Source organism: Sceloporus occidentalis, unplaced genomic scaffold (genome assembly GCF_023333645.1).
Source record: "Sceloporus occidentalis isolate IW3139 unplaced genomic scaffold, rSceOcc1.0.p SCAF_1, whole genome shotgun sequence".
Classification (NCBI taxonomy): domain Eukaryota; kingdom Metazoa; phylum Chordata; class Lepidosauria; order Squamata; family Phrynosomatidae; genus Sceloporus; species Sceloporus occidentalis.
The window spans coordinates 76,919,607-76,946,026 of NW_028316981.1; the positions used below are offsets into that span (position 1 = coordinate 76,919,607).

General features: G+C 42.8%; 1 long non-coding RNA gene across 1 annotated transcript; it reads left to right on the forward strand.

The window, feature by feature from the left end:
* The first annotated feature begins 1,559 nt into the window (after positions 1–1,559).
* On the forward strand, positions 1,560–26,420 carry LOC149321636 (uncharacterized). The gene is made up of 3 exons (XR_016278105.1): positions 1,560–1,648; positions 24,225–24,364; positions 26,242–26,420. It is a non-coding gene; the product is annotated as an uncharacterized LOC149321636 (long non-coding RNA).

Here is a 26,420-nt window from a genome sequence, read left to right on the forward strand (position 1 = left end):
GTTACTCAGGAAATGCCTGTTGGAAAAGATCTGTCTTGACAGTCTTTTTAAAGCTGTCAAGATTGGTGATGTTTCAGATCTCTTCCGACAGACCATTCCATAGTTTGGGAGTGGCAGATGTAAAGGTTCCCTGAGTAACTGCAACCATTATAGTTTTTATTGGCTGCAGTAAATTTTTCCCTAAGTGTGCAGAGGACCTAAGTGTGTGAAGTGGATTGTATGGAAGAAGGCGATCCCGCAAATAGGTTGGACCCAGGCCATGAAGAACTTTGAAGGTCATCACCAACACCTTATAATGTGCCTGGAAACTAATAGGCAGCCAGTGTAAGGATTTTAAAATAGATGTTATACGGTCACCTCTAGCTGTTCCAGTGACTAATCTGGCTGCCACATTTCCAAACTAGGTACATGGGTAGCCCCATGTAGAGCACATTACAGAAGCCAAGTCATGAGGTTACCAGTGCATGTACCACAGTTTCCAGGTTCCTCAATTCCAGGAAAGGATGCAGCTAGCGTATCAACTAAAGCTGATAACACACACTCCTGACTGTAGCATTTACCTGATTTGTCATCAGAAGTGACGAGTCCAGAACACTCCCAAGCTGTGAACACAGTCCTTCAAGGGGAGTGTGATCCCATCCAGAACTGGTTGACATATCCCTATACCTGGATTAGGTGTCCCAACTGGGAGTACTTCCGTCTTGTCAGGATTCAGTTTTAGTCTGTTTTTCCTCATCCAGTCCATTACTGCCTTAAGGCATTCAGACAGAGGAGAGATGCCATCTTTGGCTGGGTGGTGATGAAAAGCAATTTACAGCATCTGGCCCAAAGTGCCTTGTCCTCACTTCAAAAAGAGAGCCCATCCTGTTGGTCAGAGATTTAATTCTATCATTCCAGAGAGAGAAACAAAATCTGGCAGATCTGCTTTTGTGCTTCATACACAGCCAACCACTACAGGCTCAGAAAGGCCATCAGTTCAAAGGTGGGTAGGTGGGTGACTGTGACTCCATCCCAACTTAGACAGATACAGTTGCCCCTCCTAATGTGCGGATCTGAGATCCACACCCTTGAATATACGCAGAGGAGCAACCTCCACTATTTGTAATGGCACACGCGCCATTGGGGCTTGAATAAGCATGAGCCTCCATTTTTGCAGGTGGGGGGTCTGCAACGGATCCCCTGCAGAAATGGAGGGCCAACTGGACTTTAGTGACCTATGTCCATCCTCCACACTTTGGCCGCAGATGTCCACCCTATAGCAGCTGAATTGCCAATCAACTCAAATAACATCTGAATTGCCATTCAACTCAAACGCACACCTAAGTCCCTCTTGACACATTCCTGTTATTCATTCCACATCTGTTTGTGGAGAGAGAGAGAAGCCCTCCAGGCTCAAGGGCCTCTCCATGCTCTCTGACTCAGCGCATTGAAACATACATTCAAGTTCAGCCTTGTTTTGCTGTTGAAAGGCAAGAGTGCTGGGCTTGGCAGGAAAGCTTCAAGTGTTAATTACCCATCACAAAATGATCACAGCCTCCCTCTTTTCGTCAGTCACTGAACCAGAGCAGATATTCACAGGGCTACTGTATCTATTCCATCAGCTAAGAAAAGAGGCTGCCCTTTCACCCCTAGGGATTCTGAAGTAAATGTGGGTACGTGCATGCGTGTGTGCATGAGAGAGAGAGAGAGAGAGAGAGAGAGAGAGAATGGAATCACATGTATGTGTGCTCCACCAAAAGCCCATTTCTGTTAAGATATTGCACCTGTCATACCTCCTAAATTTTCAAGTTAGGATAATTCAATTACAGGAAGTAGGTCTAGACAGACAACTTTAACAATTTAGGAGGCAAAAATCCATCAGTGATACCTTTATTGACCAACCAAAATGCACAATATACTTGTTGCAAGTTTATTATACTCAGCATTTCTGGGGGAGGATTAAAGTCCCAGATAAAAGTGGATTCTTCCTTTCCTTTCCAAAAGGAGGTGTCCAGGACAGTAAAAAACAGGGCATTGAACTTCTTTCTTTTCTTTTCCTTTTCTTTTTAAAATCACAGTGCAGGGAGGGTCTGGAAAGTTGTCCTAGCTGTAAAAATTGTCTTGAGGTCTCCATGGAGGCCATAAGATATATTTTTCACATTCATGACCTAGGAGGAAATTGATTGCAGGAGTGCAATTAAAGGATGACAACAGATACACAATGAATACACAAGGATTTGCTAGCTGGAACTGAGGAACCCTCCCCCCCCCCCCATCTGCAACAGGCTATGGAGAGCTGATCCAACCTCAATGTAAAATTCAAGGTAGGATCAGAACAAATACTGGCAAGACGAAATGACGAGGAAGACTTTTCTATGCTATGCCAATCTGCATAGTGGAGGAGATGGGAAGGAATGGCATGGCGCATAACAACCCATTTTGACCGTGCTTTTTCAGGATCGTGTTTCTTGTTCCTAAATGCAGCAATGCAATTTTGCACACTGCTGCTTGGCAAGTACCACATCTGGATGTATCTTTCCATCCCTCAGGAAAACAATCAAATGCGCAACTTACAGCAACATTCTACTGGTAATGAAGAGAGATAACCCATAGCTTAGAGGAGGAGGACTGGGGACCCCCCCCCCATAGAGTCATATTGCCTCAGGGATAGTTTGTTGGAGATGGCAATATGATAGTGGAGAGCAGGGGATGAAGCTGGGGTGACAGGGGCCAGAACTAAAAGTGGCTTGGGCCTAAGGCTACCAGAGTGAAAACTGAAGAGGGACCTTATAGTTGTGTAGAAGTGGAAATTTTAGCAGGTTTGGTTAGTTACCTGTTTGTGCAGCAAGGAACACCTGCAGAATTCTTAGTTGTACACAATGATTAAAGGCATAGGATTCCTCTCCAGAGCTCACTCTGGCAACAGTAGTTGCACTAAACCTTCACAGACCCCAGAACTATTTGTTAGGTGTGGAGGTTCAACACTTACAGGCAGATTGTTACTAGTTGTACCTACTTGCAGATGCATTTTTACAAAACAATGAAAACACAGAATACATTGAGTTAAAATAACATTACCACTAATTGAAACTGGTAGCAATCTGACTAAACAGGTAACAATCTGACTACCATGAAGGGAATGGCAACATAAGAAATGAAATAAACAAATGTGAATTTAAAAAAAGAATAAACACAATCTGTTTAGCACAGAAACAAATAAGTAAGCCCATATAACGTGAATGTAAAGATACCTGTTCTAAGACAGCTACCCCTCTACTATAAAACAAAAGCTGAAGAGATTAGCTGGGAAATACAGGCTCATACACATAATACTCTCCAAAGAAAATGCAAAACATTTATAGGTAAATATAGACATATACAAACTTGCCTGGTGCATGTCTAGTGAGATAGTCACATTTGCTGTCAATAAATTATTTAGGGTGGCAGGAACAAAATGAGATTTTAGAGAACCTCAAAAACATCACTCTAAACTAGGAGCGTGGACTTTAAAATAGTAAATAAAAATTCACTAAAAATAAATGTAAAGTGATGCACACTAGAGACAAAAATATCATCTTCACATAATGTATATACTCATGTATAAGTCTAGAAATTTTAGTCAAAACATTGACCCCCAAAAACCTGGGTTGACATATCCATGGGTCAGTGTAAATACTGTACTTTAACTCTTATTTTAAAAAAAGGATGGACCCTTCTCAGAAATTTGGATTTCTGTCTTGGCAGAAATGACTTTTGAGAACACTTCCAGCTTATGACTCTGTGACTTTGGCCTGTTACAGACTGCCAAAATAAAGCTGCTTCGGGTCTCTTTGGAGGTATGCTGTTTAAATGATGCATGCATCCTAAGAATCCGGAAGCTGCACCAAAGCTGCACTCCAGTGCTTAGGAATGGAGTGTGGCTTTGGCGCGACCTCTGGACTCTTAGGACCCAGGCATCATTTAAATAGCATACCTCCAAAGAGACCCGAAGCAGCTTTATTTTGGCAGTCTGTAACAAGCCTTAGATATGAGTCACCAGTCTGCCAAAACCTTAAGATATTGCAAGAAACTAGCCCAAGTGCATGTGCAGAGTACAAACAAATGTTTTGTGGACACTACTCATTCCGTGGATAACTCTGAATCACAGTGCTAGAGCAGGTCTTTTTTCTTCAGATTTTTCTTTGACATCCAAAGCAAAAACATCTGCTGCAAGATCTCCTGCCTCATTTTCTTATTCTAGGAAGTAAGTCCACCTTTAGTTCAAAGAAAAAAGTCTTAAAGACAGAGTAGATGTTTGCTTGGGGCACTGAAGGCAGGACTTTACACCTCCTGCTATGTTCTGGATTCTTGAGGGCAAAGGAAATGTGTGGGTCTGGAGCCACAGGCTGCCCTCCCTTGGCTTAGATCTGAGCTCTAGCTGTTAAAGACAGTGCACACCTGCAGTCTTCATTGGCTTCTCTGCAAATTAAGCCATGAAAAGACATTCAGAAAGAAAGATAGGGAGGGAGGAAGCTGAATTGCTTTCTTCTTGTTGCACAGAAGAGGAAAAACAGTACTGACACTTCTCGGGTAAAAAGTCAGGGATACTGCTTCCAGGGAACATTTCACCAAAGTGTGAATGTTTTCTCATGCTCAGAGTTGCTCTAATGGCCTAGAGGGACAGGTCTCAGTTGTGAGATGGCACATTCATCACAATATCTTTTTGAGAGAGAAACGCAACACTCTCACTCTCCACAGAAAACCATGTCATGTGAAATCCCTCATGGGGTTGTGAATAGTCCTTTAATTAAATATAAAGCCAAAAACATTCATGCGCTGGGCATTAAGACATTCAGTGGACATTGAAAACAGCTGCATTCCGATGGCAAGATTTCTTGCACCTGATTCAGGCAATAACAACACCCTGCAACTGCTTGTCAGTATATGGTGCCTAACTCCAGGTTCCAACATGCCATTCACAGACTGCTTGACCTTTCATTGTTTGTGCCAAAATGAAAGTCCAGTTTCTTTTGTCCTCCCCACCCACAGCACCTTGCGGTGGGAGGCAGTTATTTGGGAAGTTACACCCCTATACTTCCACAGGATACAAAGCAATGCTCTGCATAGGATGCTTTACCTTTGTTATTGACGAGGCAATCATTAGCTCATGCTGTGCATGGAAAGTTCATTGGGAAAAGACAAAAGTGGGCTGTTAACAAGACAGCCCATCACATGTCAAGCAAATGGCCTCGCCATCATCATGACAAAGATCAGCAGGTTCATTTTGCAGGCAGTGGTCCTCTCTCCTTTCTTCCCCCATTTCTTTGAAAGAAGTGACAGCCATGTGGGTGGACAACCTTGGCCTATTGATATTGATGAGGCATAGCAAATGCTGAGCCATTGTATCTGCTGATAGATATCTCAAAATCCCACCTTCACCTACCTACATCTTGATGAAAATAGGAAATGTCTGTCCCTACTCCCTGTGCTTCTCACTCCTTTTTCTACATACTAATAATAGTAATAATAATAATAAACTTATTTATATCCCACCTCTCCAGCAGGATCAAGGTGGCTTACAACAGTGATAAAATACATACAATATAAAAGTAGTTCCCATTATCTCTCCTCTCCTAAAACAATATCGTAATAATTCTTACATAACAATATAAAACAAATAAAATGCTATTTAAATTGTTAAAAACACACAGAGATAGAGTGACAGGTGTCTTCTGTATGATGATCTGTATCAGTGGGGGCCTAAGTAGATTACTCAGGGAAATATACCCTAGGGCCCTTATCACACGGAGGCACTTACAGTGGGTAAAACATTCTTGAACTGTTTTAGAAGCATGAAGGTGTGATCATCTGTTGCACTTCTCAAATATCATTGAGGCATCCTCTTTTCTTCCATTGTCAAAGCATTCGTGAAGAAGCCATTTTTTGAATAACAGGATATTCCATTATTCAAAAAACCCACAAACGCTTTGACAATGGAGGAAAAGTGGGATGCCTCAATGACATTGAGAAGCGCAATGGACAATCACACCTTTCCACTTCTGAAACAGTTCAGGAACATTTTACCCACAGTAAGCCTCCATGTGATAAGGTCCTACCCTATCACAACAGATTTCACAGACAATCCATCTTCAGCACCAAGCCACATCTTTCCCAGAACTTGGATAACTTACCTTTCTGGACCATAACTCCCAGAATCCTCCAGCCATCATGGCCCCATACAGACAGGCCAAAATAAAGCTGCTTCATGTCACTTTGGAACTATGCTGTTTAAATGATGCATGCGTCCTAAGAACCCAGAAGCTGCACAAAGGGCGTGTTCCAGTCCTTAGGACTTGAGCATGGCTTTGGCATGACTTCCGGACTAGGAGGCCTGCAGACTACAAAGTTACTTTCCTCCCAACTGCCCCCATCACCAGGCACACTGCCATAATGTCTGAAACTCAAGCACAGCATGGAACAAGGAAGAAACAGAGACATGCCTCATGGACTAATCTAATCTTTGACTGACAGATTGACTGGATTCCTATACTGCTCTTCCCAAGAGGCTCCAAACAGCTTTTTGGATGTTCAGTTCTGTAACACCATAAATACATTTGTTAATAATTTGTAGCACAGAATCCAGATGTCTTCCTTCAAAGATCTGCTTCTGTTGTGGGAATATTACATTTTTCCACCCTTCAAAACTAGAATATTTGGTCACAGGGGAAAAGCTGTTTTCCTCTAGTTAGCTCATCCATTTCTTTTGCAAATGCAGTGCAGGATGTAATTTTACAACAGCCCTGGGCAACTCTTGGTCAGTGTCTTTAATATCAAGAGTAATGAGTGCCAGTTCCCTTGCCCAATGACAATTTTGTGAACTTTTGAACATTTTGAGGACCAAGATCATTTGTAAACATCTGCTCCTCTTTTAAATTATTGGATCCAGTTTTTAAAAAAAAAAAAATACAAAAGCAGCAAGGTTATTCCACTCTTCTGTCTGTTACTCTGATCTTTCAAAAGAACAATCACTACAAAAGTTCTTACTGGATGTATATTCTCAAACTATGCAAAGCTGATCATTTAAAAAAGAAAAGAAAAAAAGAAACTTGAATTGGTTTCAAGCCAATGAAACCTACAAGATTTGGCTAACTTGCCTGAATACTATTCGTAGTTCTAACTAGAGCAGACCCACTGAATCAATGGAAATTTCAAAAGTGTTCATTTGCCAAATTAATGTTGATTCAATGGATTTCCTCTAGTTGGGATTAACAATTACATTTAGATCATTGGCTCCAATGGGAGATTAAAACTATTCCAATTGAATGGAAACTGAACCAAAAGCTTTCCCATTAGAAGGGCACCTTGACTAAGCCAAAGTATAATCAAAGGCCCTTCCACACGACATAGTTATAGCACTACAATTCTACTTTTAAGTGCCATGGCTACATCCTAAGAAATCCCAGATTTTGTGGTCTGGTGAGACACTAGAGCTCTCTGGGTGAGAATTATAGGTCACTCCCTATACTACAAACCCCATAGTTGACATGACAGTTAAAGCAGAATCAGAGTGCTATAACTGTATAATGCAAAGAGTCTTAAATCTGGAGTCACCTCATGTTTACAGCATCAAGGGTTCTCTTCCCTTCTCCTTTTGTGTGGGTGTGTATGCTCCAAGTCACCTGTTGACTTATGGTGACCCCATGAGTTTCATAGGGTTTTCTTAAGCAAGAAATACTCAGAGGTGGCTATGGAGAGCTGGGTCTTGCATATTTCTGAATAAAAACTTTCTTCTATTCACCAAACTTAGAGTTCTCCAGAAGTTAGTACGGGTATAAATAGGTGGAAATGATCTCAAGTTACCCAGCCTCTTGCAAGACTCCTTGAGCTAAGCAATTCACCAACATTTAAGGAAATGCTGAAATAGTTGATGGGAACCTCCAGCCCCCCCCCCTCCCCACACACAGCTTTTTGAGTAACACTACTCACCACTCTTCCAGTGGTACATGATCCAGGAAGAGGCACACGTGAAGATGAACAGTGCTCCTGACAACCTGATCCAAAGCCATTTCAACATCACCAGCTGAAAAACAAAACAAAACAAAACAAAACCAATTGATTGGTTTAAGTGGGCCTAGATGTTCCATGCTATGGTCCCATGTATTCTCATTTTTCTTTACTTTTTCTATGCTCCAGATTCTCCATGACCCAGTTTATCTTTTCTTTATATCTTATTTTCTAGGAGGGTTACAAAAGCAGAGGATTGTAGCAGGGCTTCTTTACTCATACACTTGGGACTATAATTACAAACTCTTGAGTATAAACCAGCTCTTACTTCAGCTGGTTTGTGACATTTATGTACCATTTACATTGCAGACAATACCCACTCCCATTACAAATACCACACTGAACAATCAGATGTTCATATGAATAGTAGGGGGACTGTTCAAAATCATTTTAAACAAACCTTGTATGGAAACATGGCAGTAGAATAATTTGCCCATGCCTTGATCATTCCACTGTCTGTCTGTTTTTCTTTAAGCCAAGGTTGTCAGCCTTTTACAAATTAACTGGCAGCCTGCTAGCAATTTGCAAGTGGTGGTAATGATTATGATGAGAGAGTGGGATTAGATGACTATAGAATAATTATGCCAATGCCTGTCATTTTAAGACACAAGTGAATCTTTACACATTCCTGCATGTTGATGCTACATATTTTTCTGCCATTGTAGCTTTTGAGTGTGCATTAGTTAAAGAAAAACAAAGCTAAGCTATTTTCCTTGCTTCAGGAGTAGCTTTAGGATGTGTCAGACATGTTGTTAGCAAAATATTTAAGAAATGATGATGGAATGTGCAGGAAACAGAAGTATCCCATGTCAGGAATGTTGATTTAAAGAGCACTATACTGTTTTGCCGCCTTTCAACAGCACATTTGGAATATCATCTAGGTAAATGCTATCATGCCAACCATTCTGTTTGGCTTTTTCCATTTGAACAAGTTGAAATGTAGTGGATTCTGGACAATTAAATACAAAAATGTCGCATTGAATTGTTCATTGATTACACTTACATGCAGCCAGAACTAGGAAATAGGTCATTTTTTTCAATTTAGTTACTTGGTAACTAGTTACCTTTTGCAGTAATGAGCTGAACAATGTTATAATTTGACTCCAATGGTCATGGCTGTAATTTATTATTATTATTATTATTATTATTATTATTATTTAATAATATAGGGACTCAAGGCAGCTCACATCAAATTTAAAACCTTACAAATTAAGAACAATACAAAATATTACAAAGTATAAATATGACATTTTAAAAACCACTATATGTATCTGAGGAAGTAGACTTAAGTCTATGAAAGCTCATGCTGCCAACTTCTTTCTTTCAGTTAGTCTCAAAGGTGCTACAAGATCGCTCTACATACTGTTTATATACTAGTTTCTCTTGGACAGTCAACACCAAAAAGATGACTTTGTCCATATATTTGGTATAAACTGGCTTTTAGCTCATGGTTACTCAATGAACATATAACATTTTGCTTTTATTAACATCCATGGCCAGACACAGCATTAGGTTTTTGCAGAACCACACTAAACATTTTTTAAGCCGTGAGGTGCCAAGTGCCAAACCTTGGGTGTGGGCGCAGATATGCATGACTGTTTTGCAGTTGAAGCCAGTAGGACTGAGTTACTTCACAGTTACAACTCATCCCCCAAGTATTCAGGAATAGTACAATTAGTACCAGCCCTCATGACTTTCAGATTCTCTCTTTTCCCAAATATTCCCACTTCAGTACTGTATTACCTCAGTTCAGTATCAGAGGCTTTAAGCTCCTAGTAAAGATGCCAACATCTGTCCTATCCCTTGTGTTTTTGATATTCACACTAGCAAGTACACTATACAGAAACACAGGCCATATTGTGAAACAATGGCTTCATCAGCTTCATTTGAGGCCAGTAAATCTACAATAAGCCTGTGGCATTATTAATAATGAAGTCTGGAAGTTGCTTGGAGTTCACTACACAAATCACATTGATTAGCTTCTTCTTGGGTAATTACGGCACAGTACAGACTGCCGAAAAACACTGGTCTGCTGGAGCCTGTTTTTTCTCCGCAGGGAAGCCGCAGCTGCAAAACTGCATGGCTTCCCTGTGGAGGAAAAAGAACCCACAAAAAGCGAGTTCTTTTCCCCCCACATCAGTTACATCACGAGTGCACCAATGGTGCACTCGTGATGTAACTGGCGAGGTGCAATATGCAGATGCTATGCATCCATTATATCAGAATGGCAGCACCTGTGTATACTGGGTGCTGCCATTACTGAGCTGCCAGTACATGCTAGGGTTAGGGATTGTGCGGTTGCTTGCAATCCCACAACCCTAGCACGAAGCGAGCACGGCGCAAGCACGGCGCTTTAGTGCCATGTGTATCGCACCTACCTTTATTGCATTTACAGATGTATAACCTAAAGTTATGCATATGTAACTGAGTCATAATCATAGTCCCTACACATAGACCCAACATGATGTAGTGATTGGAATGTTGGACTAGGACACTGGGGCGCATTACAGACCGCCCCTTTGGGGCGGCCTGTAGGCGCACCTTTCCCTGCCGGATCAGGGCCTCAGCGGCCAGAGCGGCAGCCACTGAAGCCCCAATCTGCCGCTTTCTGGGCTGCGGGGAAACAGCAAAAGGCCCCTTCCCCGCAGCCTGGAAATGGGTGTCCTTGGGGCTTCAAGCCCCAAGGACACCCCGCGGCGGCGGGGAGAAGGAGAAAGGGGCCGCTTGGCCCCTTTCTCCTTTGGTCCGCTGGGCACAGCTGTCTGAAGGCTGCGCCCAGCGGACCAAACCAAGAAGGAGCTCCGAAACGGAGCTCCTTCTGGGGTCACGGAAAGGGCTCCCTAGGCGCCCTGCCGCGACCCCAATACGTCACAACCGCACCGCCTCGTTTGGAGGCGGCGCGGTCGTCACATATCGATGGCGGCGGCCATGTGGAACGGCCGCCACCATTTTGTGTGCGCAGAGCGCGCACTAGGGTTAGGGTGGTGCAGAAGCACCACCCCGTCTTAACCCTAGTACACGCTCCGCACGTACTTTTTAGCCCGTCTGTAACGGGCCTGGGAGACCAGGGCTCAAATCCCCTTTCAGCAATGGAAAGCCAATGGGCAAGTCACATACTCTCAGCCTCAAAGGAAGGTAAAGGCAACCCCCCTCTGAAAAAATTCTGCCAAGAAACCCCTGTGATAGGTATGCCTTAGGATCACCTTAAGTCAGAAAAGACATGAAGGCACAGAACACAAACACACACAGAATCACAATCATGGCACTGTTTCAGGATCTTGAAAATCCCATAAACCTGCTTTACTGGGCAGCAGCTGCAAGGTGAGGCCAATTTTTTTGGTCAGTGTAGACAACTCCATTGTTACACAAAGACTGCAGGAGAAGAAGGAGTTGAAATATCAGCATGCTGCACACTGATCAACAGGAGAACAGAACTCTGTCATTTGAAGTGGCTGTTGCTTTGTAAAACACATTTGGGGGTATCCAGCCAGGAGACATTACTTAATCAAGTGTATTTAACAACAATCCATTCACTACATGTTTAAAAATATTACAAGCTTCTCATTTATAAAATGTATAATATAATGACAGAAATTGTCTAGTTTATGGGTGGGCTCTCCAGATGTTGTTGGGTCACAGCTCCCATAATTCCTGGCCATTGGTCCCTGTTCATACACTTCCAAAAGTTTGGCAGTGGGAAGCAAACAAGGATCGATGCTGTATTCAATGCAAAGCCAACATTGTTTTCTTAGTCCCCAGCAAGGCAGATGGGGTGGGACACAAATTCCAGTGGCTTAAAGCAGTAATTGGCTACCAAAGACCATTCATTAATCAAGTCCCATTTTGCAATACCCAACAGCATATTTACAGTACCATATATGCTCAATTATAACATAGCATAACATACGGAAACGTTTATGTATTTAGCATAGAAGGGAATGCCTACAACCAAGAAACAAATGTTCTTGTGCTTTTATGTACTATGTCTTCTGCACCACTCACAGAAAAACAGTGGTTATTACTTCAGTGCTCTGTGATGTGTTTCAACTGGAGTCCTATCTAGTGGGTCAAACAGCAAATACAACTGCCTTGATACCACCTTATTGCTGCTGTGTGCTGTCAAGTTATTTCTGATCCTGAGTGGAACTTATCACAGGATTTTCTTGGCCCCTTCTTCACTTAAACTAGTTCTTTTATAACTAATTTCACATTTCAGAATATGAAATATAGTTCATTTATAAATCTGACCCAATAACAATTGCATACTCTCAGACCAGATACCAGATTCCTCAACTCATCACACCAAATACCCAGCTAAAGTTGGAAGTACCTCGCCTAGCATCAACAAACATATCAGCTCTTATCTCAACATACACATACAAATATGTCAGGTCTAACTCAAAGCTGCCCTGAATTCCCTCCATTACCTAGACACTTGGGAGTGACACTGGGGGATTGTCTTTGCATGTCCCATTGTGCCACCCACCACCATCCCAAGTCACTCCCTCTGCTTTTGAAAGTGAGGCACCCAGCATTGATCGTATGGCTGGGTGCCTCATAGTGACCTCAGAGACAGCAACTCACACCATCAGCAGTGGCACCAGGTAACACAGCAAGAACACGTGTGTAGACAGCCACCTGGCATCATTATGCCAAATGGCTGTCTACACACTTGCACTTTCTTGACAGATCTGGAACAAATGGTGAGGTTTTTTAAAAGTTCAGTTTAAGGGAGGGTTGGCCCAGATTTACTAAGGAACTACCCTTCCCATGTGAAGACAGTCACAGTCTAATTTGGCCTTCGGCCCTGCCCTATGTGGACAAGGCACAGCAGGAAACCAATGCAAATGTCCGGTGTAGACATGCCCATAGAGAGGAGTGACCTCTGCCTGCATTGATCTCCTCCAGAACATCTTAACTGACAACAACAAATGCAACACCTTTACAAAACGTAGACCTGTGTCTCAAAGATAATATATTTTTTTCTTCTTCTCTTGTCTGATTTTTAACACCTTGTTCTGAAGAAGTCAGTGGATTTTGGAAAGCTAACATGATGTATTTTGTGCATTTTTGGTGGGCCCAGTAAAGGTATCACTGTTTTGTGGATTTTGGATACTATTGTATTACACAAATACACAGACAGAGACATTCTACACACTTTCCCCTGTGGCCTTCTTTACTTGGTGCCTTTTGCAGCCTGGAGGCTGATTGAATTAAGCATTCCTTTCCCAGAAAGCAGGAACAAGGAGCTCAGCAGCCTACTCTTCTTGACAGGTGAATGGCAGCTCCTGGGAGGGAAGGGGAGGGGGAACTGTCAGGGCATGTTTCTTTGAAAGCAAATAATGAGGAGGGACAGCAGGAGCTTCTCCACTGTGTGAGAGAAAGGCTGGGCTCTGGGTTGGTTGCGCTGAGGAAGGAAGGAACACACCGCCTGACTCTGTTGGTCAAAGCAAGTTACTCTGTGAAAACAGCCTGCACCCCAACACCCCTGGGCAATATTACCTCCCAAAACTTATATGCAATCATCTTTTTATTCCATGATTCCTGATTCGATATTACACAGTAGCCTAAACTAAATGAAGTGGGATTTACCCATTCAACAACTGACTCCATAGGTCTACTGTGTTTGGGACATGCAGTTGGAATTAGGTAAAAGTGTGCCTTACTTATAGCCAGTATGTTGCATTATCACTCACAGTTTTGTTAATGGGCAGTATTAATAATACAATTAGAATCATAGAGTTGGAAGAGACCAAAATAAGCATGCACACCAATCCCTTACCATACAGGAATACACAATCAAAGCCCTCCTGACAGACGGCCATCAAGCCTCTGTCTAAAAACCTTGGAAGAAGGAGACCATGTCCCAGTCCAGACAGACAGGAAAGGATGCCCTCGTCACGTGCAAGGGGCGGTGCTTCTAGACACCCCTCACCCGTCGCATGTGACAAGGGTGTCAAAATGGCGGCGCCCTGTACAGACAGCCGCTGCCATTATGTCATGCTGGATGCATAGCGTCTGCATGTCGCGGCACCATTATGATGTCACAAGTGCACCATTGGCGCACTGCAATGTAATGGTGTCGCAAGAAGAACCTGCTTTTCGCGGGCTCTTTTTTGGTCTGCGAGGAAGTCCCGCGATCTGGAGGCTGAGGCTTCCCCATGGACCAAAACTAGGCACCGGAAGACCAACCTTTTTGAACGGTCTGTCCCGCGCTTACACCACACCAGCAGCATCTTCCACTGTTGAACAGCTCTTATTGTCAAGAAGTTCTTCCTAATGTTTAGGTGGAATCTCTTTTCCTATAGTTTGAATCCATTTCTCTATGTCCTACTCCCATGGTGGTGAACCTATGGCACAGGTGCCCTCTCTGGCATGCGAAGCCATTTCTGATGGCACATGAAGACAGTTAAAGGCACGGGAGGGCGGGGGAAGAGGAGGAACAGGCGTGAGCCTGTTCCTTCTCTTCCCCTGCCCTCCCATGCCTTTAACTGTCTCTGGGGAAGTCCCGCCCCTGGAGGTCCCACCCCAGAAGTACTTGTCCCCTGGAAGTCCCTGTCCCCCCTGCCCCCAGTGCCTTGTGACACCTGGTGCAGTAACACCATTGAGTTGGACACTCAGTCTCTAAAAGGATCGACATCACTGTAGTCTTTGGACTAGCAGAAAGCAACCTTGCTTCATCTTCAATATGACATCCCTTAAAATATTTAAACATGGCTATCATGTCTCTCCTTAACTCTCATCTCCAGGCTAAACATACCCAGTTCTCTAAACTGTTCCTCATTGGGCATGGTTTCCAGACCTTTGATCATTTTGGTCTCCCTCCTCTGGACAATACTGGTCACTTGTTGCTGTTGGTATCAAATTTAATTCTGATCTCATAGATGACATCCCAGCCCCTAACTGTGTGCACTGTATATATTATCGGAACCTCAAAAATTATACACTATTATGCACTCAGGGCCTGGCCCTGAGTCTTCAGTTTTCATGGGTCATCTCCAGGAAGGAGATAAAAGTGCAAATTTTCCTGTTTTGATGGATTCCACTCCAGGCAAGAAGAGAAAGCTACATTCAGATTTCCAGCTCAGCTAAGAGAACAGAGGATTGCTACAATCTGCAAAGCTTGATTTATTGTGCTGCACCTAGCTAATAATAATAATAATAATAATAATAATAATAATAATAATAATAATAAATATTTATTTGTATCCCGCCTCTCCCTGTATTGGATCAAGGCGGGTAACAACAAACATAAGAACAATAAAAATAGAACACAACAAACCACAAGTAAAAACATAGCAAAGCATATAAAATCCAATTCCCTGTCTTCCTCCCACCTTAGAATAGCATTAAAAACAATAATTCCCAACTGTAGAGTAAACATTCCAAGGAGGTCAATTTGGGAATGCCTGCAGGAAGAGATCCAGTTTTATTGCCTTCTTAAAGGCCTCCAAAGACTCTCTGGGGTGCCTCTGTATTTACTTAGATGGCCTCCTGTTTTACTCCGTTATTGTGTTGACAGGATTCACTCTCCACTCTGCTGCAGCCTGCAAGCCCACCTTCTAGCTAAAAGAAAGTCAGGCCTGGCCCAGACCGGTGCTTTGCGCCAGCCTGGCCACTTACTAAGGTTGCCTGGGGGTGGAGCATCCACATGCCCCACAACCCTAGTATGTGGCAGTGGTGTCATCATGGCAGCCTCCCATCTACATGGGGGCTGCCATGATGCTGGTGCCACCGCTGAGCGCTCAAACGCGGTGCACAGTAAGTGGCATCATGACAGCGCCACTTGCAGCACCACAAGCTTCTTTTCATTGCAGCACCTCCTTTTCATTGCAGCGCCACATGCTTCGTTCCTGCGCGGCAACCAGACGACCGCGGGAACGAAGCCATGGAAGAAAGGGGCCAAACAGCCCCTTTCTCCCATGGCTGCACCTGTCAGGGTGCCCAAGGACACCCTTTTTCGGGACCACGGAGAAGCAGCATTTTGCCGCTTCTCCATGGTCCTGAAAAGCGCTGGATTGGGGCCTCTGGGCTACCGGTGAGGCTGCCCTGCCCCCAACACAGCAAGAAAAAGGGCAAATGCTATCTGTGTGCATGTATGTTTGTGTGCATTTGGATAACAAGCTGTGAGTAGCTATGATTGGTAGTTAATTCATAACATTTAATCACATCACAAGAGGCCATCTCATGTTCTCGGGATTCGGTCTGGAAACCTCAGGGCCTGGGATGATTATGTATGGCAACCCTATACCACATGCATCTGCAGAAATAGACTGTAATCAATTAAAACTCATGCAATAATAAAAATCTTAATGGTGCCTTATAGAATCAGAGAGTTGGAAGAGAGCATAAGGGCAATCCAGTCCAACCTCTGCTGTGCAGGAACTCACAATCGAAGCATCCCCGACAGATGGCCATCCAACCTGTGTTTAAAAATCTCCAAAGAAGGAGACTCCATCACTCTCTGAAAGAATGTGTATTCCACTGTCACAGCCCTTACTGTCAGGAAATTCCTCCTAATATTTAGGTGGAATCTCTTTTCCTGTAGCTTGCATCCATTGTTCCAGATCCTCTTCTCTGGAGCAGCAGAAAACAAGCTGGATCCCTCCTCAATGTGACACTTCTTCAAATACTTAAACAGAGCTATAATATCACCTCTTAACTGTCTGTTTTCCAGGCTAAACATACCCGACTCCCTAAGTCTTTCTTCTTACAGCATGGTTTTCAGGCACTTCACCATTCTGGTGGCCCTCCTTTAGACTCACTCCAGTTTGTCAACATCCTTTTTGAATTGTAGTGCCCAGAACTGGACTGGCTGATGTTTCACCAAAGGCGGATATTTCATCAAGGAAGATTGTCATGAGCATCAGTGATGCATATGTATTGGCCATTTTTCTGGGAAATGTTTTCTACTTACAAGATAACAATCTGAGCCTAAATTTAATCATTATTTCCAACTAGAGTAGACATGTTGAATTAATGGAATTAAAATAATCAGTTAAGCAGTTGATTCAATTGATTGACCCTAGTTCAATTAGCAGTTCAATCAAGGATGGGTCTACATTGGCCATAAATATTCTGGTCTGCCCCTGGAATTTTCTGATTCTGAATGCTGCCCTGAATTCCTCCTGTTACCTGGAGCAAGGCTGGGCAGCTATCTACATGCATGTCCCACTGTGCTGCCAATGCTGGCACAGGTCACTGCCTCTGAGGTTGAAAACAAGGCACCCAGCATCAATCACATGACTGGGTGTCTTGTTGTGACCACTGAGGGAGTGGCTCATGTCAGCAGCAATGGCACCAGGCAGCACAGTAGGGTGTGCATGTAGACAGCTATCCGGCATCATTCCAGAGTGATCTGGATTTCCTGGAAAATCCAGAGGAAACATGAGGTTTTTTATGCACTTTAAGGCAAGGATAGACCAGATTCAATGCAGAACTGGCCTTCCCTTGTGAAAACAGTCCACAGCCAAATTGGGGCTTTGGTCTTGCATCATGTGGACAGGGCAACATGAGGACAGAGGGAAACTGGTGTAGATGGCCCATGTAGGCATGCCCTAGGTCTTGGCTGGAAACTGGCCTGTGGACAATCAGATCATAATTTGTTCATTAATGTAGCAGAGCCACATGACACTTTAAGTGTCAACAACATGGAAATCCTTACCTGGGTTGCATTGCCAGATGTGACTATACAGCAGCCTTTTCCAAAAAGGGGACAGGGGAGATCTATCTTCTCAATTTTCTTGAAAGAAGCACGAAGACACCAGAAGTATTTTTGTCCTAAGGCAATTCAGGACTGGTAATCAAAGCAGCAGTATGGGGCTTTGACATATTTGTTTGCCAGATGTAGGGTTTTAAAACTTGAAAACTGTAATAAAGCAAGTTTGCAGAAGTTCTTGGATGTGGAAGAACTCAAGGCTGGATCTCCCCTGAACAAGATCAAAGAAACAGATGGAAGCACTATGCCACCATGTAAGTCTCATCCAGCAGAAAATACTGTGAATAAAGTTTGTTTTTGGAATCTGCAACCAAACTGTACAAAGTGAGTTTCTGTTGCGTAATCCACAATGGGCTAATGAAAAGTCAAAGTGCACATCCACATGGTATGCTGGCACTCAAGACCTTTCTCTTTTGATATCATAATATATGCAGATGATGAGACTCCATTGCCATCTGATGAAGCAAAAACCTCTGTGCTGATGACAAAGATAACATATTCTACATGACAAGATGTTTAATCTGTTTAAAATGTTTAATCAATTTTATTTATTTATTGCATTCTATATTGTTTCGTGTTACACAGACCGCACTACCAATTACATCATACATGAAATACATATTAAAATAATACACATAAATATTAAAGGAACTGATATCTTGTTGTCATTGTTGTTGTTAACTCTATTTATATACTACAGTGGCCCAAAACTGGAACTTTTATTATCTTACATAACATACTTAGGAAAACTGCATATAATTCATGATATTATATATGCTAAAATGTATATCTGTTCAACAAAACCACTTCTCTATATAAGAGTACATCACAAAACATTACACATGTGATTAAAATTAGTTTGGCATGCACGCATACGCACACACACACACTGTATTATGTCTTAGACATACTATGGTTAAAAAAAGTGTGTAAGAAAATATTTATTCTCCATGGATGATACTTCTGGCCCTCCATTTCTACAGATTCTTTATTCATGGATTCATCCATCCACGGTTTGAAAATATTCCAGTATATATGCATCCAAAAAGCAAACCTTGATTTTGCAATTTTATTGCCGATTAGCTCCAAAACCAAGAAATAATAGAAGATAAGAAGAGCTAGAGATTACCCCGAGGTACGGGAATCCGGATGGGTCCAAAGGGGTCCCCAGAAGGGGCGATTCCAACTGATCCTATCTTGTATGAGAAAGGACGGGGTGGGAATCCCGGGGACGAGGACGACCGCGGCTGCAAGATAAAGGGCTACCACGGTAGCAAACTTCGCCGACCCTCCTAAATTGCTCCCAAGATTACTAGTGAAGAGTTTGTTAGAGGGGGGCAAAGAAAGATCCTCACTTGAATACCCCATCGGAGGAAGGGAGAAAGGAGGGTGGTGTTAAAGGAAAGGAGGAAGGAGTTTAAATGGAGGCAGCGCTGTGTGGGAGATGCGAATAGCCAATAAAGAAACTGCAAATTAAAGGTGAAATAAAGAGGAAGGAGTGGAAGGTGGAAGGCGAGAGAAAAGAGGAGAGGAAAGAAAGACTGCTGAAGTGAGAAGGAGAGAAGAAGGCGAAATAGGGGGACTGCGGCCCAGGAGGAGAAGCAGACGGAAAGCTGCAACGGACCAGGAGGAGAAGCAGACGGCTTGAAGCCATATCATGTGGTCATGACATGAGCACTCCAGCTGCCTTGGGAGCCAGTGGTGCGGTTGGTAGGGTTTCAATGTGGCTTCAGAAAAGGCAGCTTCAAGCCACTTTTTGCTGCCCATCTGTTTCGCCCCAATGAAACAGAGTTTAGTAGTACTAAGAGGCCCATAGAATCATAGAATCGTAGAGTTGGAAGAGACCGCAAGGGACATCCAGTCCAATCCCCTGCCATGCAGGAACTCTCAATCAAAACATTCCCGACAGATGGCCATCCAGCCTCTGTTTAAAGATCACCAAGGAAGGAGACTCCACTACAGTCTGAGGAAGAAGTATGTTCCACTGTCGAACAGCCCTTACTGTCAGGAAGTTCCTCCTAATGTTAGGGTGGAATCTCTTTTCCTGTAGCCTGCATCCATTGTTCTGGGTCCTGTTCTCTGGAGCAGCAGAAAACAAGCTTGTTCCCTCCTCAATATGACATCCCTTCAAATATTTAAACAGGGCTATCATATCACCTCTTAACCTTCTCTTCTCCAGGCTAAACATCCCCAGCTCCCTAAGTCGTTCCTCATAAGGCATGGTTTCCAGATTCTTCACCATTTTAGTTGCTCTCCTTTGGACATGCTCCAGTTTCTCAGCATCCTTTTTGAATTGTGGTGCCCAGAACTGGACACAATATTCCAGGTGGGGCCTGACCAAAGCAGAATATAGTGGCACTATTACGTCCCTTGATCTAGACACTATACTTCTACTGATGCAGCCTAAAATCGCATTGGCCTTTTTCTCTGCCACATCACACTGTTGACTCATGTTCAACTTGTGGTCTACTTGGACTCCCAGATCCCTTTCACATGTAGTTTCATTCAACCAGGTGTCCCCCATCCTTGTATCTAATCATTTTGTTTTTCTGCCCTAAGTGCAGTACATTACATTTTTCTCATATATCTTGGGGCATGAATGAACAGGCCACGAGGAATAAAGTGTTTGCTGAATCAGAATCAGTTGTCATCTGCAAAAAATCATAGACAAGAAGAAGTTCAGATAACCATCATAATATTTTGTTAAGAATGTGTTGTTCTGTGCACCTTCAAGTCATTTCTGACTTCCAGGAGATGAGACTTTCCTTTTTTTGCCAGAAAAAAGGTTAGTCTGGGGCTGCAAAATCACCATAGCTGCTATTTGGTGTGTGTCTGTGTTCAAAGCACAGAAGCAAGGCCACAAATCAGCAGTATAGACACTCTGAAGCTTTTTCAGTCAATGTCTGGACTGGGAATTTTTCCCAAGTACATTTTTTTCCTGATTCATATACTACAGAATCAGATTTCCAAAGCAATGGGAAAGATTAAGCTCTAAGAGGTTAATTAGAATCTTCCAGTGTTTAAAGGTTTTCCCTTTAATGTAGCCACCACCACCAACAGGTCAGTCTCATTACCTGCTGTTACCCCAAATGATCTTTGCAGTTCCCATCACTGGATATGTCTTTCTCCTTCACCATGGCAAAGAGGGGCCATTTGCAACCATCTGAGCCCACACTGTTAGGTCAGGCAGAATTCATTATTTAAGGGGCTGAAAATTCCATACAAAAGCACCCGTGGTGAAGGCCAGAAAAGTTGGCTCTTTATTAAAGTCCTCTGTTACTGTGGAGCTGCCTTTTAAAATGTGGGCTTTCTGAAATATGGAATGCAGATGCTATAATTTAGGTGTGTGTGTGTGTGTGTGTGTGTGTGTGTGTGTGTGTGTGTGTGTATTAAAAGAAGAAGATATATTAACAAGTATTTGCTGTGTGAGTGTCATCCACCCATTTGTATATGCAGCCTGGAAATTCTGACCCAAGATATTTTGTGTAAGGATAAGACATCTTACTTTTCCACTGCTCCCTAGCATGCCCTGCTGCCGGAGGTGGTTGCCTCAATCTGCCCCATGATAGGGGCTGGTCCTGAACTCAGAGTTTTACTGGCTTCTTCCACAAAATTGATGGGGACAGCAGTGACACAAGCCAAAGCTGTCCTAGCAGATATGGAGTCCTTCCACACTACACAATTACAGCACTAAGATTCAACATTCTGTATTTTGTGGAATCTTGAGGTTTGTAGTTTGGTGAGCACTGGTGCTCTTTGGCTGAGAATCCTAAATACTGCAAGTCCCATGATCCCATAGGAAGGATCAATGGCAGTTAAAGTGGAAGGATAGCACTATAATTGTTTGGTGGGAAAGGGTCCATGGTCATCTCCAGGTCTGAGGGGCCCCCGGGCAAAATGGTCACTAGAATATCATTTCATCCATTAATTGACCCAAGTGAGATGATCTAGTGGCAAGGTGAAGTGGCACTAGCTATTCTCTGAACTGTTTCCAAAGATGTCCCATGGCAGCACTCTGTTCTGACTGCTGAACCAGGAAGAAACATTAAATGGAGGCCAAGAGAAAGCATAGAGAGAGCCCTGGGGCCTTGGCAGATGCCTCAGTATGCCTGGTGAGGATGCCAACCTTACCAGCAGGCAACTGGCTGCTTACACAGAAAGGCACTGTCTGGGTTTCCAGAGATCAAGAGCAGCCTGAAAAGTATAACCAAGAGGTGCCATATGCATGTGTACTACTACTACTACTACTACTATATTTATTTATATCCCACCTCTTCCGTTTGGGGATCAAGGCGGGTAACAACAGAGTTTGTAATACACAATATAAAAACAATAAAACTCACAACCCTCCCTCCCAAACTATAAAATTAACATAAAACATGATTAAAATATATAACAATGCAATACAATATCACAAGATTATTTTACAATTCGTGAATGACGAGGAGATATAGAAGGAAGGACGAATAGAATCGGTTCGGGCAGTTATCACTCCAGGAAGGCCTGCTGGAAGAGAAGGGTTTTTGTCACTTTTTCAAAAGCCTCCAATGATGACAACTGGCGAATCTCTTCCAGCAGGTCATTCCAAGCTTTTGGAGCTGTAGCAGAAAAAGACCTCCGGGAGGTCACCACCAATCTGGTCTTTTTTGGATGTAAAAGATTTTCCCCAGAGGAACAGAGTGTACGGGAAGGATTATATGGGAGGAGGCATTCCTTCAAGTAGACTGGACCCAGGCCATGTAGGGCTTTGTAGGTAATAACCAACACCTTGTACTGAGCCCAGAAGCTAATAGGCAGCCAGGGTAATTACTTTAGAATACAGTATTTTCTGGCATATAAGACGACTGGGCATATAAGACGACCCCCAACCTTTCCAGTTAAAATACAGAGTTTGGGATATACTTGCCGTATAAGACTACCCCTCTTTCAATGCGCACCAAATAAAAATTTTAAAAACATATGATTTGATTTCAATATGGTAATTTTAATTCAAATGCTTATGACATGCACTTACTTAGCAGGAAAACTTGTATACAAAGCCTGCTTGGATTGGTCAGCTCTCCCTGCCTGCCCAGCCCTCCCTGTCTCCAAGACTATCAGAGCAGTAGTGCAAACACGGCTCTTTTTTCCATACCCCATAGCCATTTTTTAGCTTCCCCCACCATATGCGGCCACTGCAGATTCTCCAGTCCAGCTCGGAGGTTTCAGCACCTGCCCTATAAGACGTTACCTGGCGTATAAGACGACCCCTGATTTTTGAGAAGATTTTCTTGGGTTAAAAAGTAGTCTTATACGCCAGAAAATACAGTAGGTGTAATTCGGTCAAACCTAGATTTTCCAGTGACCAGTCTGGCTGCCATGTTTTGTATCAGTTGAAGCTTCCGGACATGGCAGAAGGGCTGCCCCATGTAGATCGCATTACAGAAATCAAGACGAGAGGTTACCAGGGCATGTACAACTGTTTTCGGAAATAGTTTATGTGGTCTCTACCTAGTTCAAACTAGACTGCACTCAATAGACTTCCAGTCAATAGTGATAGTATTCACAAAACAGAAAGTGAAAGAGGAAGGGTACCTATATAAGCATGGGAGTTTGGTGCCACTGCTATTGGAACTGTGTCATAATGGCAATGACAGTCATGAGGTTGCTGCTAGTCTGTTTGAACTGGCAGCAACAGGAAGGAAATCAGTCGTATCCCTATGCAGATTGCAAATGGTCAGTGCAAATTACATTTATAGTCCTTCTCATCTGAGAACATCCTAGTGTTTCATATCACAGGTACCAACTTGGACCAAAATGGCTTTGTCCATTAGGAAGGATCTTATGACTAGATATATCTTTTGACTAGGCCCTCTGAGTCCGCAAGACATGAGCAGGGCTGTTGATTGGGGTGACTTGGAGGTCTCTCATTCATAGGGTCATCATAAGTCAAAGTTGACTTGACAGCAGTTAATAATAACATGTGAAGAGCATGCATTTATTGACACAATTAAACTGGCAACATACCAAATGTTGTTTTACAGTGAACTTCTTAAAACCTGCTTCTTGACAGCAGTTTGTTTGCAGAAAAATGCCTGTGTGTATACAACCACTATTTGCAATCATTGTGTATTCATTTAATACATTATGACTCCTGTCCTTCTGTAGCAGCTTGAGAATATTTCCCATCCCTCTGTAGCAGCTTATGCAATTTCCATAACTAGAGAATCCTTGGCAATTTTCCTTAGCCAATATAGGCCATCAGTTTTCTTCAAAGTTTCCGCAGAACATCTATTGCCATAAAGGCATCCACATTCTCCTATTTAATTTTAAAACACTTTTAAAAATGGGATTAGAAGTCCTCACGACTCTTCGGTTCAGACCAAATACATATGGTGAGGACACTAAAGCTTGTCAGCCTCACATCAAAAGGAGACTTTATTAAATTCATAATGAGACCGAATTTGAGTATGTTGCCTGTTTTAATTATTTTCATATTCTACAGTATCAATAAATATATGCTGGACAGGAGCCAAGAGGGTTTATCCATGGATGAAATAGCATAATCCAATGGAACCAGGAAGGAGCGCAAACCCTGAATCATCTGCCATATCCCTGGGGTTGCCATACTTCCTGGATGTCCAGGTAATGGCCAAAAAGGAGATGGTTTTATACTGATTCTCTCAGCTCATTGGTAACTGCAAAAAATGGCATGACGGCTGAAACATGCTGAAAAGAAAACAATAAGTGAGCCTAATATGTGTAATTAAAACACTTTGAATAATATACAGATTGTTGTGGTTAACTGCCCTCGAGTCATCCCCAACTCATGGCAGTCCTGTGGATGAGGTATCTCCAAGCCCCTCTGTCCTCTACTGCTCTGCTTAGGTCCTGTAATTTCAGGCCCGCATCCATCTTGATTAAGGCTGTCCATCTGGCATGCTATCTTCCTCTCTTTCCACTGCTCTCCACCTTTCCTATCATTATTGTCTTGTCTAATGAGTCATGCCTTCTCATGATATGGCCAAAGTATCTCAGCCTCACTTTGATCATCTTGGTTTCCAAGGAGATTTCTGGGTTTATCTATTCAAGGACCCACTTGGTTGTCTTTTTGACTTTCACTGGCATCGTCAGCACTCTTCTCCAGTACCACATCTCATATGAATTGATTTTCCTCGTATCTGCTTTCCTCACTGTCCAGTTTTCACATCTGTACATTGTGATGGGGAATACAATGGCTTGGGCTATTCTAATTTTAGTGCTCAGTTGTATAGGATATTGTCTAGTTCCTTCATAGCTGCCCTTCCCATTCCTATTTTTTCTTCTGATTTCCTGACGGCAATCTCCATTCTGATCAATGCTTGATCCAACATATGGAAACTCTAACTATTTCATTCCTCATTGTCTAGGTTGAATTTATATAGATCTTCCATAGTCATTATTTTTGTTTTCTTTATGTTCAGCATTAAGCTTGCCTTTACACTTTCTTCTTTTACCTTCCTTGATAATTGTTCCGTGTCTGTGATGTATTCTGCTAGTAGTATAGTGTCATCCACACATATCTTAGATTGTGGATGTTCCTTCCTCCTATCTTCACTCCTTCTGAATGTAAACCTGCTCTTCTTATGATATTGCCTGCATACAAGGTGAACAAATAGAGTGATAGAATGCAACCTTGGCTGATTCCTTTTACATCCTGATCTGGGGAAGCGGCCTTTTATATCCCACTTCAAGCACAACCTCAAAATCTTCTCTAAAGGGCTAGAAAATTCTCTGGAGCAGAGTTTTGGGTGGTGCAGTGGGCTACAGTGGGGAGGGGAGGGGAAGGGAAGGGAAGGGAAGAGAGGGGAGAGGAAGAAAATCATATTATGCTAGCAGACATCTACCAGCACAACACTGGATTTACACCCTACTCTGTACTGTATGCTCACTCACTTTCTGCATTTGGTTGCATACATTGCAATCATGATGATGTCAAAATAAAGAGCAGGATGGGTCAGATCTTAAGTCTCTTTATCAGTCGGAGTCATCAACATAGCCTAAAGTACTGGAGGGATGAAGTGTGGGGGGTTGTTCTGCAATGATAATATGATGTCAACAGCATAAAGATACACCAAAGGGCTGAGTCATTGAGCTGTGTTCTTGGGATCTATAACTTTTCAAAAGAATGAGTAAATCATTGATACCTTGGATGAAAAGAGCTGGGCTGAAACGACATTCCAATTTTGTTCTCCATTCTGTCCAGTGTTTATTTGCATCTCATCCCATTGCATTGTGATTTCATGAGGTCATGTATTTCTTAGATTTCTGCTTGGTAGTAAGTCATGCATTTGGATTCTAGCTAGAGCTGCATGTGTGTTTCAGTCTCACCCCCTTCCCCAAGTCATAGAAAGCAGGAAAATATTTTTCTCTTGTTTTCTGCATGTTTGTTAATGAGCATCTGTAGTGCAAACCGTGTGGGTGGTGTTATGTTCCAAGAAACAAAGCAATTTGGCTTTTATAAACTGTATTGTGCTTTTCAGGTACTGAATTCTTCATCTGTTAAGGCGAAGAGTGATGATACAAGGCCAGATTTCAGGTGCAGCAAACAAAACATGAGATGCCTTCCTGCCAAATTTTCATATCTGGCCCCCATCATCTCTCCCACATAGCTGTTTTTTTCTGTTTATTCTGAAAAGTACATCATAATGGAGTTATTCTG